The sequence below is a fragment of the Perognathus longimembris genome, chromosome 28 (genome assembly GCF_023159225.1).
Source record: "Perognathus longimembris pacificus isolate PPM17 chromosome 28, ASM2315922v1, whole genome shotgun sequence".
Lineage (NCBI taxonomy): Eukaryota > Metazoa > Chordata > Mammalia > Rodentia > Heteromyidae > Perognathus > Perognathus longimembris.
Window position 1 is genome coordinate 19,575,873 of NC_063188.1, and position 22,507 is coordinate 19,598,379.

Sequence of the window (22,507 nt, forward strand, 5' to 3'; positions counted from 1 at the left end):
TTTTATGCCTCTATCAGAAAGAATGACATTGTTCCATTTGTAAGGAAATGGAAGGACTTGGAAAAAGTTATACTAAGTGAAGTGAGCCAGACCCAAAGAAACATGGACTCTATGGCCTCCCTTATTGGGAATAATTAGTACAGGTTTAGGCAAGCCATAGCAGAGCATCACAAGGCCCAATAGCTATACCCTTAGGAACACATAAGATGATGCTAAGTGAAATGAACTCCATGTTATGGAAACAAGTGATATATCACAGTTGTAACTACTTTCAACGTCCTATGTGTATGTGTAGTTTCTATTATTGATGATGTTCTTATATAACCTTCCTATGGTTGTACCTACACTATCTCTGTAATCTTATCTGAGTATATTGGAAACCGTGTTTACTGGTATTGGAAGTAGGAAATTCAAAGGGAATACCAAATTTGAGAGACACAGGGTAAAAAAAAGAGAAATAACTACAAAAGCAATACTTGCAAAACTGTTTGGTGTAAGTGAACTGAACACCTGGGGGGGGGGGAGGGAAAGGGGCGGAGGGAGGGGGCATGAGGGACAAGGCAACAAACAGTACAAGAAATGTATCCAATGCCCAACGTATGATACTGTAACCTCTCTGTACATCAGTTTGATAATAAAAATTTGAGAAAAAAAAGGGATAGAAAATGAAACTTGTCAAAGAAATAATGATCTATTGGAAATTAAAGGGAAATGAGACAGGAAGAGAGACACAGGAGACAAGGACAACAGTACAAGTAATGTATCCAATGCCTAACGTATGAAACTGTAACCTCTCTGTACATCAGTTTGATAATAAAAATTTGAGAAAAAAAACAATATAGAGAAGGAAAAAAAGAAAAAATTAAAAATAAATCTAATTCCCTTGAAAGTGGAAATCTCTTTGGGAGCCTAGATTTCTGTAAGTTTCTTCATGCTTTTGTTGTCCTTTATTCATGAATAACCTTAAACACTATTTAGCTCCTGGAGATTTGGCATTGTGCATATTTCAGGGTTTGTTTTTTCCTCAAAAATTCATTCATTAGGGTCTTTCTGTTTTTTCATCGCAAAATCTTCAATTAAGGACTTAGCTTACTACGGGAGCTAAAATTCTTATCTTGAATTATGCTTGTTAAAGCAAGATTTTTCTAGACTATTTTAGTTACCAAATAGTCCCTTCAGAATGTTACCATATGAACTACTGAAGAGAAAAGCATGTTTACTTTTCCAATAAATTCTTTCTCCATCTGTCCAAACATTACAGGGCATATTCTATATTAATATTATTGATTAAATTTGAAATAAAAATTAAAATGGATCTCCTGGTTTGAATTTTCCAAGTTTCTAATTTTGTTTAACAAAGTTTAAATATGGCAAACTCTCTCACAAGTAAATGGAAGGACAATTTTTAGAATATTTCTATAATAGTTCTATTTTCATAAATAACTTCTTATAACAGCCTTGATAAGTGTAAATAAACATTCCCGTGAAACAATAAAGAAATAGGTTCAATGTCATAGAGTTAATGGCTGGCATATTCAGAATTCCAGTTTATATTCCCTCCATAACACTGACTTCACCTGTTTGATTTGTAGAATGGAACAAGAAATTGAGATTCTAGATCTCCTTGGTGTATAATACATATATTGCATTATTCAAATCAGTTTATGAATACAATATATCTTGATTAATTTCAACATTCAACATTATCACACATCCTTTCCTGCTAATACATTTCAATAATGTAACAGCTTTAAAATTTTTGACATGTGAAACATTTTAAGCATCTACACAGGTAAATAGAATAGTATAGAGACTTCCTATGTAAGCATCACCTAGATTCAGAAACTATCAGTAAGTTTGTTTCAGTTTTGTTTATTGTCTTCTTACTTTGGGAGAATATTTTGAGTATTAGGTATCATGCAAATAAAAACAAACATCGGAAATCCATTTCATTTCAGCATCAATAATATAATGACCATCAATAATACAAACAACAGGTGCTGCTCTAGATGTAGGGAAAAAGGAACCCTAATACACTATAGGTGGGAATATAAACTATTGCAACAAGTATGGAAAGGAGCTTGGAGATGCCTCAAAAATCTCAACATAGTACTATCCTATGATCCAGTAATGTAACTCTAAATCATCTACCTAGGAGATCACAAGTCAGTACAAAATTAAGATACTTGAGTATCCATGTTCATTGCTGTACTATGTGCCATGGCCAAGTTATGTATATACATATACATATATAACATATATAATGGAATTTATGCAGCCATGAGAAATAATGGAATTATGACTTATTCAGGAAAATGGATGGATCTAGAAAACCTCATACAGCTTGAAGTAAGCCAGGTTCAGAAAGACAAAGGTCTAATATTTCTTTTATATGAATACCCATGGATACATGTGCTCATACACATGATTGAGCTAACTATAGTATATTCAGAAGTGCAACTCTGTGGAGTAACATTTCAAACAATTAGACAGTTTAACAAAATGAATATCTGGAAGTTGAAATCGATTGTAAAAGGACAGGGGGGAGTGTGTAGATGAACCAAAAAGGAAACAGGGGACAAATACAGCACGAATATTCAACATACTCTTGTGGTGAAGGAAATAGAAAATGTGAAATGAATCAGAGGATGGAACAGACGGCATGGGGTAAATGATGGAAGGGGTGACTGATTAAGAAGCATTGGACAGTTAGATGGGCACATTAAACTAAAACCCCCTTATACAAACTTTGGAAGTTCAAAAATAAAATGAAAATATAATATTTATGTCTAAATATACATAGCCTATTACTTTCACAATTTTAATCTATAATTAAATAGTGAAATAAACTTCTACTTTTGCTTACTTTCCACCAGCAATTTCGTTATTTTTGTTAATCCTTGTTTCTTCATGTTAGCTAAATATGGTAATTGACTTGGAATTAGATGACTTTCATGAAACAATAATTTTTAGTAGTACTAGAAAGGTAACTACAGTTTGACATTATTAGAATTCAAATGTTTTGTAAACAAACATAGTGTAATTACTACAGAAGTGTTTTTATGAAGTCAAATCAAGGTAGCTTAAATAAATGTTGTCTTGGATTACTTAAGTCATAGCAAAAGCAATGAACATTCTAAGTATGAAAAGAGGTGTCTAAGAATTTTACAATCGTACAAACTAGAACACTGCCTGGAATCATTTCTTAATTACTAGAGAGATGTTAAAAATCATTAGAATGATCTTAAAGTTGAATGAAGTTTGCCATGGGAAAATTCTTGTTCTGTACATTCTGCCACAGTGATTATCAGAAAAAAAATGAGAAGGGGCAAAAATGTACATTTTGCAAAATGCTTAGACATTCTTTAATAAATAAAGTTAATGCTGTCATTAATGGCAGCTCTAAGCAAAACTTCGATCTTTTTTTCATATGGATAAGCACTCTTTGGGGAGGTGAATATTGCTGCAGTCATATTGTGCTTTCAGTTAATGAGATGTGGGTTCTATTTGTTAGAGTTTTATGGTAATGTAGCTTATAATTTACTGACAAACTGGCTTGCTTTCAAAACATTCTCTTATTGCACTGACTTTTTTCATCAGAGACATTGATGTGCTAATTTGCGTGTTTATGGCAGCAGATGTGTACCTTCACAAAAAGGCTACCAGAGTGAGGAAAAAGGACACAGAAGAAAAGGAAGAAGTGGGAGAGATGTTTGGAGTTTCCACTTGATCACAAAACACAGACACAAATTAAAATAATAGTACAGCTTATTTGAAACATCCAGACTCTCATTAAGTATATTATCAGAAGCATCAAATATTCATCACAGAATTTATTTGAATTACAAATTTACTCAGTGCCAGATCCCTCTATCTAACATGAAAACTGAGGGGCAGAATTTGTCATTTAAAATTCAGTACCTATGACAGGAGGCAATTGAATAAAAAGGGGATGGGAAGTACTTTCCTATCCAAAAAAAGAAAAGAAAAAAAGAAAACAAAATATTTTTTCTAAGTAAAGCATATTGCATTTATTAACAATGGCTTTACACTACAGACGTTTCCTGTTCTGACTTTTCACCAGCTTTGAAATTTTATGACTCATAGGGGTAAAACATTGTTTCCAACTTCCAGCCCCACTTGTGTTAATGCCAGCTGAGCAAGCTGTGTAACAGAAATCACAGCATCTTGAGGTTCCTTTTGGAGGAAATTGAAATATTCCAATCACAAGTTTATCATCTATAATAGAGGACATAAAATCATGATGGTTTTGCAAACACCCTCATTACACAGAAAACAAAGCACAAATCATTATGTAACATATGTAATGAGTAAAAAAATGAAGGGAGTGTAAGCTGTTTATAGTGTTTTCTCTCACAGAAGTCAAAGAAGAGATATAAATGGAAAACATGAATTCACCTATGGCTAGGAAATAGGAGTTGAACAGTAATAGTAGATTCTCTTAGGCAATTTAAAGTAGCTTCAAGAAATTGCACTATATGAGTGAAAAAAAACAACACTTTATTTCACCTATATTTTGAGACACTTTAGAGTGGATGTGAAAGCCATACTTCAACTTTTTTAGCAGGCTCCATGACACTTCAAATCTAATTAAAATAAAATTACTAAAAGATCCAGAATGTTTTTAACAATCATTAACCCTGTCCTCTAACACCTTGAAATCTGACAGGAAAGACAAACTATGTATAATAGATGCATAAGGTTTATCAGTAAATAACAAGAGGTTGAACACTTAATTGCTTAAATAAGAATAAAAAATTGGCAATAATATGAACTGACTGTATTTTTTGTCAGCATCAATTTCTTTTTGTTAAGATTCCATTATTCATATACACTCATTGTATAAACGCCATGAAGTTTTACTCTTTATGGTATGTAAATAAGAAGAAACTCAATATGCGTTTGTTAAATAAATAATGTTCTTTTGGAATTAGTGGTATATGTGAGAAAAGAGACATTATTTCCACCTTTAGCATGTATAACTTTAATAGAGAACAAAAGTTTCGGTCCTCGTAATCCCTAAATAGGTGAGATATTTTTAAGGGGAATTAGTGTTTGCTACCATATTGTAAAAGTGCCTTCTTCTTTGACTTCCCCTTTTCCTCTTTATTTCCCCAAAGTATCCATCACTCACACTTGGCCACACATTGAGATATTCCTCCTCTGGCTAACTATCACTGTTTTAAAGGTAATGTGTTATAAAAAAAAATACAGTCATAAAAGTAAGTTATTTAACAACATTGTATTATTTCCTCAATTATTTAAAATCAAAAATAGAAATCTAAACTCAAATGCAGTAGATGACATAAAAACTAAAACTTATAGCTGCCTTCCCATTCTAGATCTTGCTCACTAACAGAGTCAGTTGAGTAGATATAATAATGTTAAAATAATGAAATATTTCTTAATGCTTATTAAGTTACTAAAATGTAAAATATTGTCCCATGTAATTTGTGTTCAATATTAATATCAACTTATAAAGTACATAGTCTCAATAGTATCTTCATTTTTCAAGTAAGGGAAGTAAAGTAGAGATGGTTGAAGTCATTCAGAATTTTTATGGAAGAAAAGAGACAAATATTTTAGGATATGCAAGAACTATACAAGAGAGGGGCACTGATTAATCTAAGTTGATTTATATAGATGTTTATTCGTAACTGAATAAGTAATAATTTTGTCATATGTGTCTTAAAAAATAAGGAACTAGATGTGTTCCTTCAATGTTCTTAATAGTTTGCACTGTTTGAAATAATCCAAAGCACTTTACACCATTCAAGGATATCTAAGAAGGAATATTTCTTATTTGTGGATAAAGACACCCCCCCCTGGACAGTGTTGGAAATACATTGGACTATACAGTGGTCAAAGAGGAGAACAGCTAGTGAAGGGTAAAGGGAAACAGATTGTGGATGCACTTGAATGTAGGAATGCAAAGATGATTGAAAATAGTATCATGTGAAATTATCTTTGAGCAAAGTTAATTCAGAGATAGAATAGAATAAGATGCCATGAGATTGGTTATACAATTACTGAAACAACACTAAACTAATACAACTTAATAACATCTAGAAACAATGTCTCATATTAGGTGACTGAACCCTTAATATCTCTAGACTTTCGTCTGTAGACACACTGGTAAAATAGACCTGTCAACCCTTTTTGTTCTTTGTACTGAGTTATATTGAATCATCTTTGTTTACTCTGTGTGGCTCCTCTAAGAGAGTAAAATTATTCTATTCAATAATAATAAAGCTTATTCATTTAGAGCAGGGCATCTTATGATGAAAAAATAGTCTTAAACATAAACTTATAGGGCAGATGGACACAAGGTTTATATTCCTGTGATTCAGAAATAACTCAATTCTGAAATTTACAAATACATTTAGATAAAGCTTAAAGACCATTAACTGAAGACTAGCCCAGAGTTATGAAACATAAGAATGTGATTTCTGGGCTAAGGGCATAGTGGCATAGTGCTTACTCAGTGGCATAGTGCTTACTTTGCACTTATGAGGACCTAGCTTCCATTCCCTGCATCCAAAATAAAAATAATAAACATTGAAATGAAAATGTTTGGTTTAGTAATGAAAGGCATTCTGAAACTAAATAATTAAAGAAAAATTTAAAATTAATTGTATTTTGCTTTTTAGGAAACTATTATCACTTCAGTATTAAAATTATGGTTTGTTCATTTGTGTATGTGTGATGGAACAGGGAGATTCACATTACCTACAGGAATAATGTTTTTCTGATACAATGTACTGTATGAAGTTATTTCTGTTTTCTTTCTTTTTTTCCTTCCGTTTATCCCCTGTAGTCATTATTTTTTATTCTGGTACCCTGTGTCTTGTATATACCTATATCTGATTTGGGAAAGGGAAGAGGAATAAGGAAATGGTGAAACAAAGAACAAAGGTGGACCAATGGAAAAGTGGTACTCACAAGACACTAGGGTGGAAATGAACCTTACAACTTGGCAGGAGTGGGGGACACAGTCTGGGGAGAAAACAAGGGAGGAGGTAACAATGTTGACAAGAAATGTACCCATTACCTTTCTTATGTAACTGTAACATCTTTGTATATCACCTTTATGACAAAATGAAATTAAATTTAAAAACAAAAATTGAAAATAAAACCGTAGAACCCAATTTACAGCTATGTGACTATCTCCATTAAGGTGGGCAAGTCACAGAGCCTCTGGATTTTGTCGTCCTCACTTATGAAAATAAAGGTGTTGAAATAGTTTATCATTCAAACTCTAATATTACATGTCTTGTGATGCTCCATTTGTTAAATCAACCACAGTTACCCCAAAATAATATTTAGAGAGCAAACAGGCTTTCAAATGGAAATGAAAGCTTAAGGGCTGATATCACAAAATTTCTGATGGCTTACATTCCTTTCTGAACATTGATATAGTAAAATATGGACTGCAAAAACTTTCTCACAGCATAGGTTAGGGCTTAGCAATAAACAACACTATGCATTTTGGTAATGAATTAAATTATGAATGTTTGTATAAATGACTTTGCGTGTAAATTGTTCAGGGTTGTGACTCATGCAGACAGGAATTCTGACATGTATCATCACCATAGGAAATTAAATAACTAAGGCTAGTGATAGCCGTTGCTGGTTTAGCAAAGATAATTGGGACTATTATTCTGCATTCATGCTCCTAATTACTTCCTTCTTTGGAGATCCACCATATATCTGCCTCAATATGAGCTAGGATTACAGATGTGATGTCTTAAATAAAGTAAGTTTTAGACTTGGATTTAACAGATCTAAATTGAAGTTCTCTTTGTGCCACCTACTCACTAAGCCCTGATTTTCTCAATGTAACCTGAAAATAGATAGGTTATATCCTGTATGGCCAAGCCCATACCATCATTATAATGAAGAAATTGCTATATAAATTGTAAATAAATCTATAATACAATATATTAACTCTTTACATGTTTATAGAACATGCACTGATTAAACAATCTTTCCACAAAACGCTTTGATTTTTCTTCTAAGAAATTAGTGACTGACATAAAACTGCAGAGCTTCTGCACGGCAAAGGACATAGTTCGCAAGATAAACAGAAAGCCCACAGACTGGGAGAAGATCTTTACTGGCCATTCAATGCACAAAGGCCTCATCTCTAAAATATATGCAGAACTAAAAAAATTACCTTCTTCCAAAACAAAACCGCAAAGAACCAATAGCCCCCTCATCAAGTGGGCTAAAGACTTACAAAGAGACTTCTCTAGTGAAGAAATGAGAATGGCCAAGAGACATATGAAAAAGTGCTCTACATCACTGGCCATAAAAGAAATGCAAATCAAAACAACATTGAGATTCCATCTCACCCCAGTAAGAATGTCATATATCAAGAAAACTAACAATAACAATTGTTGGAGGGGATGTGGCCAAAAGGGAACCCTTCTTTATTGTTGGTTGGAATGTAAACTGGTTCAGCCACTCTGGCAAGCAGTATGGAGATTCCTCAGAAGGCTAAATATAGAGCTCCCCTATGACCCAACAGTCCCACTTTTGGGTATCTATCCAAAAGACCACAAACAAAATCACACTAATGCCACCAGCACAACAATGTTCATCGCAGCACAATTTGTCATAGCGAGAATCTGGAACCACCCCAGATGCCCCTCAGTAGACGAATGGATCAGGAAAATGTGATACATATACACAATGGAATTTTATGCCTCTATCAGAAAGAATGACATTGCCCCATTTGTAAGGAAATGGAAGGACTTGGAAAAAATTATACTAAGTGAAGTGAGCCAGACCCAAAGAAACATGGACTCTATGGTCTCCCTTATTGGGAATAATTAGTATAGGTTTAGGCAAGTCATAGCAGAGCATCACAAGGGCCCAATAGGTATACCCTTATGATCACATAAGATGATGCTAAGTGAAATGAACTCGATGTTAGGAACGATTGTTATATCACAGTTGTAACTACTTTCATCGTCCCATCTGTATCTGTAGCTTCTATTCTTGATGATGTTCTTGTAGCACCTTCCTGTGGTTGTACCTACACTATCTCTGTAATCTTATCTGAGTATATTGGAAACCGTGTATACTGGTATTAGAAGTAGGAAATTGAAAGGGAATACCAAAATCGAGAGACACAGGGTAAAAAAAGACAAACCACTACAAAAGCAATACTTGCAAAACTGTTTGGTATAAGTGAACTGAACATCTCAGGGGGGAAAGGGAAAGTGAGAGGAGGGAGTGGGGGAAGGGACTAGGTAACAAACAGTACAAGAAATGTATCCAATGCCTAACGTATGAAACTGTAACCTCTCTGTACATCAGTTTGATAATAAAAATTTGGAAAAAAAAAAAGAAATTAGTGACTGAGCTGTCTTTCAGGAACATAGAGTACCTCTGAACTCTTCTTTGTCCTTTAATTTTATAGTACTAATATGTAAAATACACTTGTATTTTATGAAATTTATAACTATAATTCTGAATCCTTGAAAGTTTAAATAATAATGCATTCATATTTTCCAAGAACTTTCTTGGAATCATGCAATCAAGAAAAGGATTTATGTTTCTTGTTAAAGAATTATCTTTGAATAACCATATAACAACATTCATATTGAAAATGTGGGTAGTTGCTATGATTTAAGTACTTCAGTTCTTATCCTGTCACAGGACAAGTTGTAGATGAGCAGGACATTATTGTTTTGGAAAATTATATGGATCCAGTCAAGTAAAGAGTGGGTATGTGTTTATAAAAGATAATATTAAGATATAAAACAACATTCCCTATAAATATAAACATACCACCCTATGGGACAAACAACTCCCAATTATCTCATTTGGTGCTCCATCCATTATACAAGTCTGTCAAAAGAAGTCTCTATTCCCCCAGGCCAATTGACTAACATTGACCAGTTCTTCCTTACTTTCAGTTCAAAGTAATGTGGTAAGATTAACAACACAATTATTTGCAGTAGGTTGAATCTGTTACTTAATTAAAATAAAAGTTATCAATAAAATGCAACTTTTTCTCCCCCAAAGGAAAATAGAACTGATTCTTATACATAAATTTATGGAATAGAGATTGTATTTCTATTCATACAGGATAGAAGAATGCTGCCTTTGAAATCAATATCTTATTTTATTAATTTATTTTATAATTTTGTTTTGTGATGGAATTGGAGAAAGATGAGAGCAAGTTCACTTGACAAACTTTTTTTGTAAAAAATAAAATTTGCTAATTTGACATGATAGAAAAAGCTGGAAATCATCCTAAATGATTGCAGTGTGACTCTAATTATTTCTTCAGTCATTATACTACTAATTGCATTCTGTATTGTGGAAACAAAAAGGAGGGGTAAAGGAAAGACAAAAATTATTAAAATAGACATCTTTAACTACAATTTGAATTGCCATTTTGTTACTAAAATCAAATTTACATTTCTGTAGTCTGTTTACCCTTTTCCTTATTTCACAATAAAAAACCTGCATGTTAATTGCATCTGCCCAATTTTGTTTATCTGTATATGTTAATAGAAAGAATGTACAGCTTCCTAAATAGTAGAGACATTCCAGAAGCTATTGAAATGCTTTGATGGAGTTTAATTCCCAGAATTTAATTTGAACTTTAATTATATTTTTCTATAAATGCAATCACAAATGAGCAATGAGAATCTAACTGTTTAAAGAGAAATAATGCTTTACAATGACTGCTTTTGTTTTGACAATTTAAGCAATTGATACATTTTAAATTATAAAACCTTGGGGCTTTTAAAGAAATATTGTAGCTTTAAGCACTGAGAACTTCTGAAGCAAGACTTTCTATATTTTTTGTTAGGTTGGTAATACATTTGCCTCAGGCAAGGCTACTAGCCAAAAAATAATTTAAGTGGATTAAAAACCCTGGCAGATGGGCTTGTATAAATTGAGAATGGTCAATTAATAGTTTTCATTGTAACCAGTTTTGACCATTATTTAAAGTGTAATGTATTATTTAACTAAGAAATTTTATTAATTGTTCCCTTTTATGAATTCCTTATTAATGGCTTAGGAAGATCTTTGGTGATTCTATAGAGAAACTAACACGTGAAAATAAATCCTAAAGTTTACTTATTAAATCTCTCTCTCTCTCTCCCTCCCTCCTTCCCTCCCTCCCTCCCCCTTCCCCCTCCCTCCCTCTCTCCCTCCCCTCCCTCTTCCTCCCTGACTCTCCCTCCCTCTCTCTCCCTCCCCCTCTCTCTACCCCCTCTCTCTACCCCCTCTCTTTCCCCCTCTCTCTCCCTCCCTCCATTCCTCCCTCCCTCCACTCATCCCTCCCTCCATTCCTCCCTCCCTCCATTCCTCTCTCCCCTCTTTCTTTCCTCCATTCTCTTTTCACCTCTACATGTCTTCATGTATAGTACAGTGTGTGTGCGTGTGTGTGTGTGTGTGTGTGAGTGTGTGTGTGTGTTTACCTCTATTGGTGAGGTATGCATTCAATGTGTGTATTTTTTTCCCACTGGTTGAATTTCATGTTGGGACAAAAAAATTCTGGTTTAATCCATAAACTGTGTCAGAAGCCTTGAAGACTGTAAAAACAATGTGACTTTGGGAAGAAAGGAAACAGTAATATTTCAGTGTTTTAAATATATATATATATATATATATGTGTGTGTGTGTGTGTGTGTGTGTGAATATGAGATGGTAGCTTATATCTTAAGATATGTTAAGAGAAAGAGGATTGTTTTTTAAAACTGGAATACTACTTCTTAAGGGAGTTAATTATAATGTACATTTCTTGCCTAATTGGGTGTTCTACCACAAGTAAAAATCTGAATTAAAAAGAATTTGCATTTAAAGCCTTAATACTTTTCTAATATCTTTCATTTCCTTCAAAATGGTTACTCCCGTGTATTTTCAATAGAACAGAAATCCTCATGTCTTGAAACAAAAGATCAAACCTTATCACACTTCCTACTGAGGAAGGATCTTAAAATTTTGTCTTGAGTGGCTAAGGAAGATTGGGTTAGATGTGGTGAAAGAATGATAGGAGGGATGAACAAGATGCATACTACTGATAAATTGACATGCTGATGTGCAACCACCTTGTAGAACTGTTCAACAATATTAAAATAATTTAAATGTTTTATTGTGTGGTATTAAATTTTTAATTTTTATTCTTTCAGTAAAAATATTTTAAAGAAACCAGGTGCTGGTGTCTCATGCCTATAAACCTAGCTACTCAGGAGACTGAGATCTGTGGACCTTCATTTAAAGCCAGCCCATTCAGGAAAATCATTAGACTCTTATTTAAACACCAGAAATGTCACTGAGGCTTGAGTACAAAAGCTTGGGGACAGTGTCCAGGCCCTGAGTTCAGACCCAAGGACCTGCAGAAAAATGTTTAAAGTATTGTGAGCTGCCAGGCACAAGATGCTAAGCAAGGCTATAGTGGGATCTAAACCTTATGCAATGGCAGTGGGTCCAATTAACAAAGAATATTACAGAATTATTAAAAACTAAAAAAGACTTTCATAACCTTTAATGGAGCCTATCCAGGCATGAGTTCCAAAAGTATAATTTCCACTAGGTTCCTTGCAGCGCTTTCATTTCTTGTTCTAGAAACAGAAGGTGGAACAATAGAAAGTTCTCTCATCCTAAGACTGATTTTTCTAGTTGAGAGGAGTAAGTTAGTACTTAATCATTTCAAATACAAAAACTATATGTGGATAAGATGCTGGAGAAGAGTTGGGGTGCTATTGTGGATAGGGTTCTCAATGAAGACATTACTCAGCTTACAACAAATGCAAAGACCTTAAAGTGACTTAGTAGAACTATACAAATTTGTAACATAAGACTATTAAAAGTAAGACAGCCAAGAGATGACAGTGGATATGGTCTGATGTACAAATTCTACAAAAGGTAGAATAGAGATTCAAGGAATCAGAGACAGTATTTTAAGTCATGAAAAGGAGTTTAGATATAATTCTTACTATGTAGTAAAAAAAAAACCTACAGAGGAATGATATCCACTGATTTACATTTAGATGGCTCACTCTGGTTGCACTTTAGTGTAAGCCTTAAGTTCTTTAAGTATTACTTCAAAATTAACTACCTTAATATTACTTAGACCTGTAGCCCTCTAATCTTTACTCTGAGTTCCTTTCTGACCTTAAGGGAGTAGTTCTCCAGACCAGTTACTACTGTTGCCCAATCGTTTCCAGTTTGATTACTAGGCTTTAACTATTGCCTTTATAATAAAGTCAGATCTGAATGTCCACAAAAGGCCTTTAAAGTCCCAGTTCTGGATACCCTATCTCCTTAACTTTATCATATGTTAACATATCAAACCCTTAACTAAAACAAACTGCGCTATGATGGATGTGGTTTGTATATATCATAATCATTTCTATAATTTGACTCAGTTTAAGTGTCTTCCACTATGCTTCACTATCTTCAGTATTCACTCTCTATGAAATCAATAACTTGATGCAGTTGATGGAAAAATTGGTGACCTAAAAGATCACATTTTTATATCAGGGAACAAGAGAGTAAGATCTGTCCATGCATATGTTAATATACTAGTCAATTATTGTTATACAGAATCTTTGTGATTTATACCTCATTATCCTGCACACAATACAGATGTCATTACATATTCATTGGACTGATTTGACAATAAGTGTAAGTTGATAATATGTGTAACTGGCATATGTACAAGACTGATTTCTGCATTTCTCAGTCATGAATTAAATTGCTTGTGTATAAATATAAAAAACAAAGGAAATAATATTATAGCCCATCTAAACATAAATAAAGGAAAGTATTAGTACTATAGGGCATGTAAGTTGTATTGTTTCAATTCTTCCAGTCAATAGAGTGAGTTCCTTAATTTCTAGGTAGTACTTACTCAGGACAAAATTGTACAGAAAAAAAGACAAAAATGACAGCATAAAAATAATATCAGGGCTGGGAATATGGCCTAGTGGCAAGAGTGCCTGCCTCGTATACATGAGGCCCTGGGTTCAATTCCCCAGCACCACATATACAGAAAATGGCCAGAAGTGGCGCTGTGGCTCAAGTGGCAGAGTGCTAGCCTTGAGCAAAAAGAAGCCAGGGACAGTGCTCAGCCCTGAGTCCAAGCCACAGGACTGGCCAAAAAAAAAAAAATAATAATAATAATACGAGTTGAATTCAAGCCACATGTCTGACAAAATAATAATACCTGTTTGTTTTTATAAGAAGTAGTTTTCTAAAATCTGTTTTATAATTTTAAGTGATTTTACATATTGTGTGGTGGTTCTTTATGGTATTACATGAAGATCTCTATGGATCTTGTTATATTAATTGTATTATTGATTTGTAATAAAAAGAAAATAGAAACGTACTTATTATCTGAAGTGACTTTATAGACTACCAATTTCTTCTGCCCTCTGTGCAGTAAAATCTGCATTGCCAAAAGGTGCTATATTGATTTAAGTAATGAGAAATGAATATATTTTTATGCTTTTACATATGGTATATACAGAAACATATCTAAATTCATTGAAAACAATAAGAGTTTAATCTCAGATAATCAAAGTGGATAGTTTTCTTTACTGGAATTTCTGGAAGATGCTCAATCATCCAGTGTAGCCATTCTTGCAGATCTAGTCATCAATTTAATATGGACCAGGAACCATTCACGTGGACATAGCAGTCTCCTCCAAGTCTGACAAGGGAATAATAGATTGCTTTTCAGATCTGAGTTGTCATAAAATGTAATTAAGAATGGAATCAGTTATATCAAGGTAAGTGCTACAAGTGCTGCCCTGTGAGCTATTTAAAGTTCAAGTATTTAAAATTGGATTAAGTAGAGCAAGTAAAAATGCTTTAATAGAAAACTTCACACTGTGGTCTTAAAATATATCTGGTTTCTAACTCAGAGTTGGCATGACTTATTCTACTGATTAGCATCTAGATTAAAAAGGCAATATGAAATGCAAAATTGAGAATCCTTAGCTTGCCAGTCCCTCTCATTCTATGTATGAAGAATATACATAATAATGCTAAATAGGGAACTATTTCCAGCAAACAACATTTTGAACTACTATGATGCCAAGAAATGTCTAACACTATATTATCTTAAATTTTACATCATTCCCACAAATTGTTTTGATTTATTAAGTGACTAGTCACTGAATTCCTTACATTCCTTTAACAAAATATTGAATAAAATTATCTGCCTTCACAATCTAAATTAATTTTATAATTTTGTCAAATGTTATCAACTTAAGAACACAAACCAGAAACATCTAGCAAAGCAATAGTGAAATCGAATATTTTCCTCTTTCCAACATCTTTCCTTGTGATTGTACCCAGATGTTAATATAGACTAAAGTTAAGGTTCTCAATTTGTTGGGGTTTCCCCCACCAGCATTATCCTAAATAGAAATACAGCAAGTTTCTAGGTAGGTTTTTGACAAGGTATCTACTTTCAGTTAATATTCTGTAAACATTAAATGTACCATTTGTAAAATCTTGTATTTAATTGCTCTAATACACTTTGCAAAGGAAATTATTGCACTGCGGTATGATCATGTAAATTTCTATGAACTTGATTTTGTTTAGGCTTTTACTTTGTTGTCTACTGGGGACACTTTGTAACAAAGTTAATCATTTGCTTATATAGAACATGTGTTTCCAGAAGAAATATGAAACTTAATTTTTCACTGTAAAAATTAAGAATAAACAATGTACAGCAAAGCTTGTCTTATTCTTGTCTGTCATTGAGTTGCAACTGAGTTCTGCTTGATACAAAGTTTTGCATTAAGGTAGTCCCACATCAAATAAATAAGATGTTATATAACTTCCACTATGTGGTTTTTATTTTTCTTAGTCTAAGGAAAACTTACAGAGACTGAATGGAAAAATAGAAATCTATATAGGAGGAGACAAGTCAAAGTTAAACGCACATAAAAGTCAGGCAATGGACACAGACACCTACTTAGTAAGCACGAAGTTTATTCTCCAAGCATTTCCCTGACGTTCTGTAGACCTGTGGCAAATTGATTTACCTCTTTGCATCACATCCAATCCTGGAAAATGGGCCAACAAACAGTCCTGTCTGAAATTCAGGTGTAAAAAAGAGAGATACTTTTTAAACTATGTATTATATGTCAAACAAAGCAGATTGAAAGCACTGACATGTAGTTAATAATTATAACAAGTAATTATTTTCAGTAATCTCAAGCCCTACCCCATGGTTATAGGATATGCTTTGCAGTTAGCACAAACAGATTGAATTTTAACTAAAATAGGACAGTGCTTCAAATTTGATAATAAAAAGTGCATGTGTCATAGCCCTTCTATTGAAATGACTTATTTCTTCCTAGTGTAGCTTAATGAACAGCAATCAGTTTGATTTAAATGAAGTGTGAGCTTTAGGGTCACATGAAACTATAATTATTGTTGGCTCTCATTTTAAATAAGCAGAGAAAACAAATGCTTCTCTAGGTGGAAATTAGTTTTGCTCTCTTCCTCTGCTATTCAAATGAATTTCTTGCCTGCTATACCTCTCTTTTTTATTTCTTTTTGCTTCTAAACTTTTAAAAATTATCTTGAAGTAGTTATACAAAGGAATTTTCATGCACTTCTCAAATGAATTTAAGCATGTTGTTTTGTTCATTGAAAATATTGCTTCACATTTGGGAGGCACAGAGTGTTGGCAATTTGGATGATTATTAAATGAGTATCCATATGTGAGGTGATTCACTCCATCAATGTATGCTCAGCCTAGTCATCTGGCTGTAAGCCTCCTAGATACAATACAATACAGTTATTAATGTACATGAACAGCTTCTGAGACTGAAATTTTCATATATATGTATACATCATATAAGATTATTAGAGAAATATCTGAACATTCCAAATGACTCCTTACATAGTGACATCATGTTAACTATTACTAATCTCAGAAGTCCAAAGCTTCTTCATTATTTTATATCAATTCAGATAAGTTCAGTTTACATAATTAATATAGTTTGAACTGAACATTTATCCTTACTTCAATGCTTCCATTTCTCTGACTTTTCCAATTTATATACCAATATTATTCAAGAGGAGAGATAAATTTAAGGGACACATAGGAATAGCTATAGGAGATATTAGAAATGATTATACTTTTGGAGTGGTTAAACCAATATTGAAGTCTTTCCAAAGGTCCCTTGTTATGGCACTGAGCACAATAATTACAGTTATGGAATCTGACTTGGTATATTAAAGCCAATTTAAACCAGTTATTAATTTTAAAAGTGCAAGTATTTCTTTATGGTTAACATGATTGCCTTAGTGACTATGGTATATGAGACTATACCAGATGCTCTTTTGTAAGTATAGCATAAATATTAACTAAACATAGGCATAGCTGCTCAAATGATGGTAGGTGGTTCAAAAGTGAGATTTTGAATACAAAAAAAATTCAGGTTTCTTTCTATACACAGTTCATGGTATCCTCCTTCTAGTTATATATGAGGTGTCACTTGTTCAATTGAGAGCTGAAGATTTAAACTTATTATTAAAATAATATATAATTAGAAAGGGCAAATAAAAATTTGTCTAGATTTCTGTTTGCAAAACCTCCTTGGTTGACTAAGAATGCCTATATTGATTATGACAATTAATATGGGCAATATATATGTTATTTTTAAAGTTTGACTTATAAGTCTGTTTTGTTTAACACTAGAATCTGGCTCAGAAAATGTACAACTCTAATTAACCAGAAAATTGTACACAGCCAACTATTCTATTTATTTGCATCTTCTCTTTGTAGATCTAATTTCCCAATCCTCATTTGGCTTCACTGAATTTTTGAATGTCTCCTCATTAATTATTGTTAATAGTTATCAACTGGCTATAACACAACAATCTGCAATTACTACAAGCAAGGAAACAGCAGATAATTTAAAAATCATTATTATTGCCCTATTAATATTATATTTCTTTAACAATCAAACTTCTCCCAAAAATTTTGGTTCTCAGACAATATTTTTATTTGTTTTTCTTTTATTAAGATCTGTTATTTCTGATGGTAGTTGCTCACATTCCATGTTCTCCGTATTATTCATGGTCAAAGAAACATAGAAGGAACTTGAAATCATCTAATTCACCCTTTTATCTTTTAAAACATGAAACAGACAGAAAGACAGAGAAATAAGATACTGAGATAACTGTTTAAGATCACACAGAGTTTATGGCAAACAAGTTCCAATTTAGTAGCCCTAATTTATACCTCAATGGACATTTTTCTCTAGTTCAAAGCTGGATTTCATTTTTCCATGATGCTCAATGGACATTTTTCTCTAGTTCAAAGCTGGATTTCATTTTTCCATGATGCTCACTAATAATGCAAAAATTTTTAATGTAACAGTAGAAGTCTATATTTCACATGATATGTAGGAATATAGAATTGTTGGAAAATGGATTAGAAGAGAATGTGAAAGGCATTAACATCCTACTTGGTGAAAACTTCATATGTATTTTTCTGTTTATATTAAAATTAGATTTTTGTAAAGTTATCTTTCAGGTATGTACTATCCTTACATATATATATATATATATATATATATATATATATATATATATATATATAGCTTTTTCTGCTAGATTTTCAGAGTTTAAAATGAAAAATTGAATAGAAACACCTTAATCCTTGTAGTCTAGTCATTTTTCCCTTCCTGAACAGTTGAATTTGACCAGAGAAATGAATGGAGAAGTGGAACCAAAAATCATTAGAAAAAGACATTTAAGTCAGAAGAAATGTATCATAAATAAATATGCAGTTGATTGAGACTGATTTTCTTTTTACATATGACTTAAAAGCCATAGTTCATATTTACTGTTCCTAACATGGACAAGTGATGTACCATTTTTGAGATAGTTAGAAATAGTTTGAGAAATAGACTGACCGATTTGGTAATATACATGTAATATGAACCTATTATCCCTATCACTTTTTGTTTCAGCTCTAAGTAGGGAAAATAGACCATCTCTTTTCATATAATGCATATATCTTTCTTTAAAATTATACTATCCTAAAAATTGCACTAACCAAGACTAATCATCCTACTTTGAGTTTAGAGCTTTAATCTATTTTTCAATACTTATCTGAATGTCCTTGGACAAGCCATTTGTGTTTCTGAAAGTTAGCTACTTATTTGTAAGAGAGAAATATACTTTTTAGAAATCAGTAGAGATAAAGTACATGCTACTGCAAAATCAGGTAAAATGTACCAGGAAAATAAGATGGAGAGACTGTTCTGTGAACCTCAAATAATTAATATATATGGTCATTTACTTCTTTGCTTTGGAAAGTCAGATGGAAAAGAAGTAACAAAAGGAAAATAGCCTAACAAAGATGATAGTAAATAAGTACAAATATAAGAACAGAATTGGGGTATAACTATATCTGGGACAGAATGATGCTTAAGGATCCCTTCACAGTCACTGCAAAAGCATTGATTGAGCACATCCATTGGAAAACACTTTACCAGTATAATTGGAACACATCCCTAACAAACTGAAAATCTGATAAAGTGAAACAACATTCCAAATAACAAAAAAGGAAATAAGTACAGATAGTAGGCAATAGTAAAAAGAAGACAAAGTAAGAAATTAATTATTATGGATTCAATAGTAGCTAAAATTTCTTAAACTTACACTAGGCTAGGAACTGGGCTTCTTATAATCTAGTTGGCCATTCTTATTAGCCAGTGTTTTAGAATTCAAATAACATCACTGTGACTGTTTTGTATAGTCTATAACCAGTTCTTTTTGTTTCAAACATGTAGCCAGATGCAAAACTATGAATAATAAATAACTCTAGAATTGGAACATTAGCGACCTTAACAAATAAATTTTCTATGAGAGAAAAAAGTAGAGTAAAAGCATCAAATAGATATAATAAAGAAAAATATAGAAAACATACAATATTCCCTAACTACATAAAGAAATCTAATATTATAGGTGATAAAAACAAGGCATCAAGTAATACATAGCTTGCATTCATCTATCCACATTTTCCCATAGAAAGATTTTATAAAGCACGAAACTCTAGACACAATAATTTTAAATTGTTTCACAGTTGTACAGTAAGAGTAGAAACACTTGATGGAGTTTTCACCTCAAGAGTTTCTGGCATCTGAGTCACTTTGAAATGGAGACTAAAGTTAGGTAAGAAGCTTCAATACAGAAAAGCAGTCTCTAAAAGCTGCAAGGTTGGTTTCTGTTGATAATGGATATATGTCAAGATGTCCTGCACTGCCTTTGCTACGTATCTAAAGTATTGTCTCACACGATCACTGGAAATGTTATCCAATATGGGAATTCAATTACTCTGAAGAAAAAATATCAGGGTCAAAATAGTGAGCAGTCTCAACATCTTTCTAAAATTTTTAAGAAAGCAAATAAAATTTGATGTATAGTTTCCCTATAGTGATGAGATGAATAGATACCTCTTTCCTAAGAAAATTAAGAAGGAATTTCAAGTTGGAATGATTTTAAGATGTAACTAATATTTAATCTCTGAGTGTTCATACATGTGTTATGTGGTATATTAAGCACAATTTAACATTCATTATCTCCTCTCTAATTCTCGTTAACATCTCGTGTAATTTCTACAACACCTTCTAATATAAATATCATTCACTCTTGCATTTGCTATTCAACATCTATGAAGAAACTATATGTTAGATCAAAGAACTTACGCAAGATTATGGAACTGTATCTTTCTCTCTCTTTAGTGATAAAGCCGGATTTAATCCAGGATATAATAGGACACCACAATTTGTGTTTTGTGTGCTACATTAGCTGCTACAAAGTTACGTATGCGTTCTCTTTGAAATAAGTATATAAGCCCTATATTGTCTTTCCACAGATATAAGGTTTTCCTCACCCGTTATATTTAGTTCATTACACCACATGCATGGTAGACTCAAATTATTCAGAGATAAGATACCTAACATAGCTCTACATAATTATTTAATCTGACCCATTTACAATTCATACTTTTATGGAATAGGATCTGTGTTAGCAAGGCTAGCAGGAAATTTTATATAATAGAAGTATTAACCATCTATTAGAATCCAATAAGAGCACTGAGTTTTATGAGTATCACAATAGGAATACTTCTAGAAATATATTGCTGAAAATGAAACCCAATGTTTATTTTTGCAGTTTAGAATTACTTAGGAGCCTTCACTCTCACTGAAGTTTAGCTGACTTAAAATCTCAATTTACTCAGAAAACTATTTTTAAAAATCTGTCCAATGATTCTGGAACCATTTATATTCTCTTAATAAAAAGTGACTGAATTGTTCATATCAATCATATAGTTACCTTAAGAGTGGGATGAGTTAATGTTTAGGTTAAAAAATAAATCCCCTTTGAAGTCATCATATTTCTTCTTTATGTTGTTTTTATGTTTATAAATAAAACATGGCCATTGCTGAAAAGTCAAAGAAAGAAAAACAGCAGTCTGTTTTCACACCCTATGTTCATCCTCAAGTACCATTCCTCAATATAATAGTTTTCAAATTTTTTAGCTATTCCTTTTGATATTTACCTCACTATTTCTAAGTAAGAATCTTATATTTCCATGTTTTATTTTTAAAATTTCATCTTAGTTTATTTCCAGAACCACCATTCTCTTTAGATCCTATTTACCTCACTATTTCTAAGTAAGAATCTTATATTTCCATGTTTTATTTTTAAAATTTCATCTTAGTTTATTTCCAGAACCACCATTCTCTTTAGATCCATGAAATGCATGTAATCTTGAGATGGCCTGTGTGTCATTAATTTCATATGGATATTTCAGGTCTAAGGTTTTTCTTTTATACAGTTGGCTTCTTGGATATCATATCTGCATATGCAATTTTAAATTGGAAGTAAATTCTTTTATTTTTCAAGGCATTTTTTAAACAATATATACTTTTTATTGTTCCTGCCAGAAAACTAAATGCCATTCTAGTTCCAGATCCTTTGTATATTATTTGCTTTGTTTTTTCATTTGGTTTCCTCTAGGCAAGACTGTACTATCTTCAAGCAAATTCAGTAATCTCAAATTTCATTGTAATGTTCTTCTGTAGGATATCTTTCATTCATGGTACTTGATTGTCACTTTTGTTATGGAAGCTCATTTTTGTCATTTATGGGAAATCCGTTTTGTTATTTTGTTGATAATTCCTTCCCTTGTGATTTCTTATTATGTTCTTTTGGGAAATCTATTATTATATACGAGGGCTTCCTCAACAAATGACTAAGTTAACTTCCTGTTTTCACTCTGTCATTTTTTTCCTACATTATGTGCACGTTCATCTATCCTTTGTTCTAATTCCTCTGTTTAGTTCATTGATTTGTATACAATGTTGATGATGATGATGTAGCCATGATTATGTCATTGTGGACTATTTTTATTTCCCATAAATTCTCTTTTTGGTTTGTTTATTTCAGTATATTGCATTGTAAAAGTTTTCTA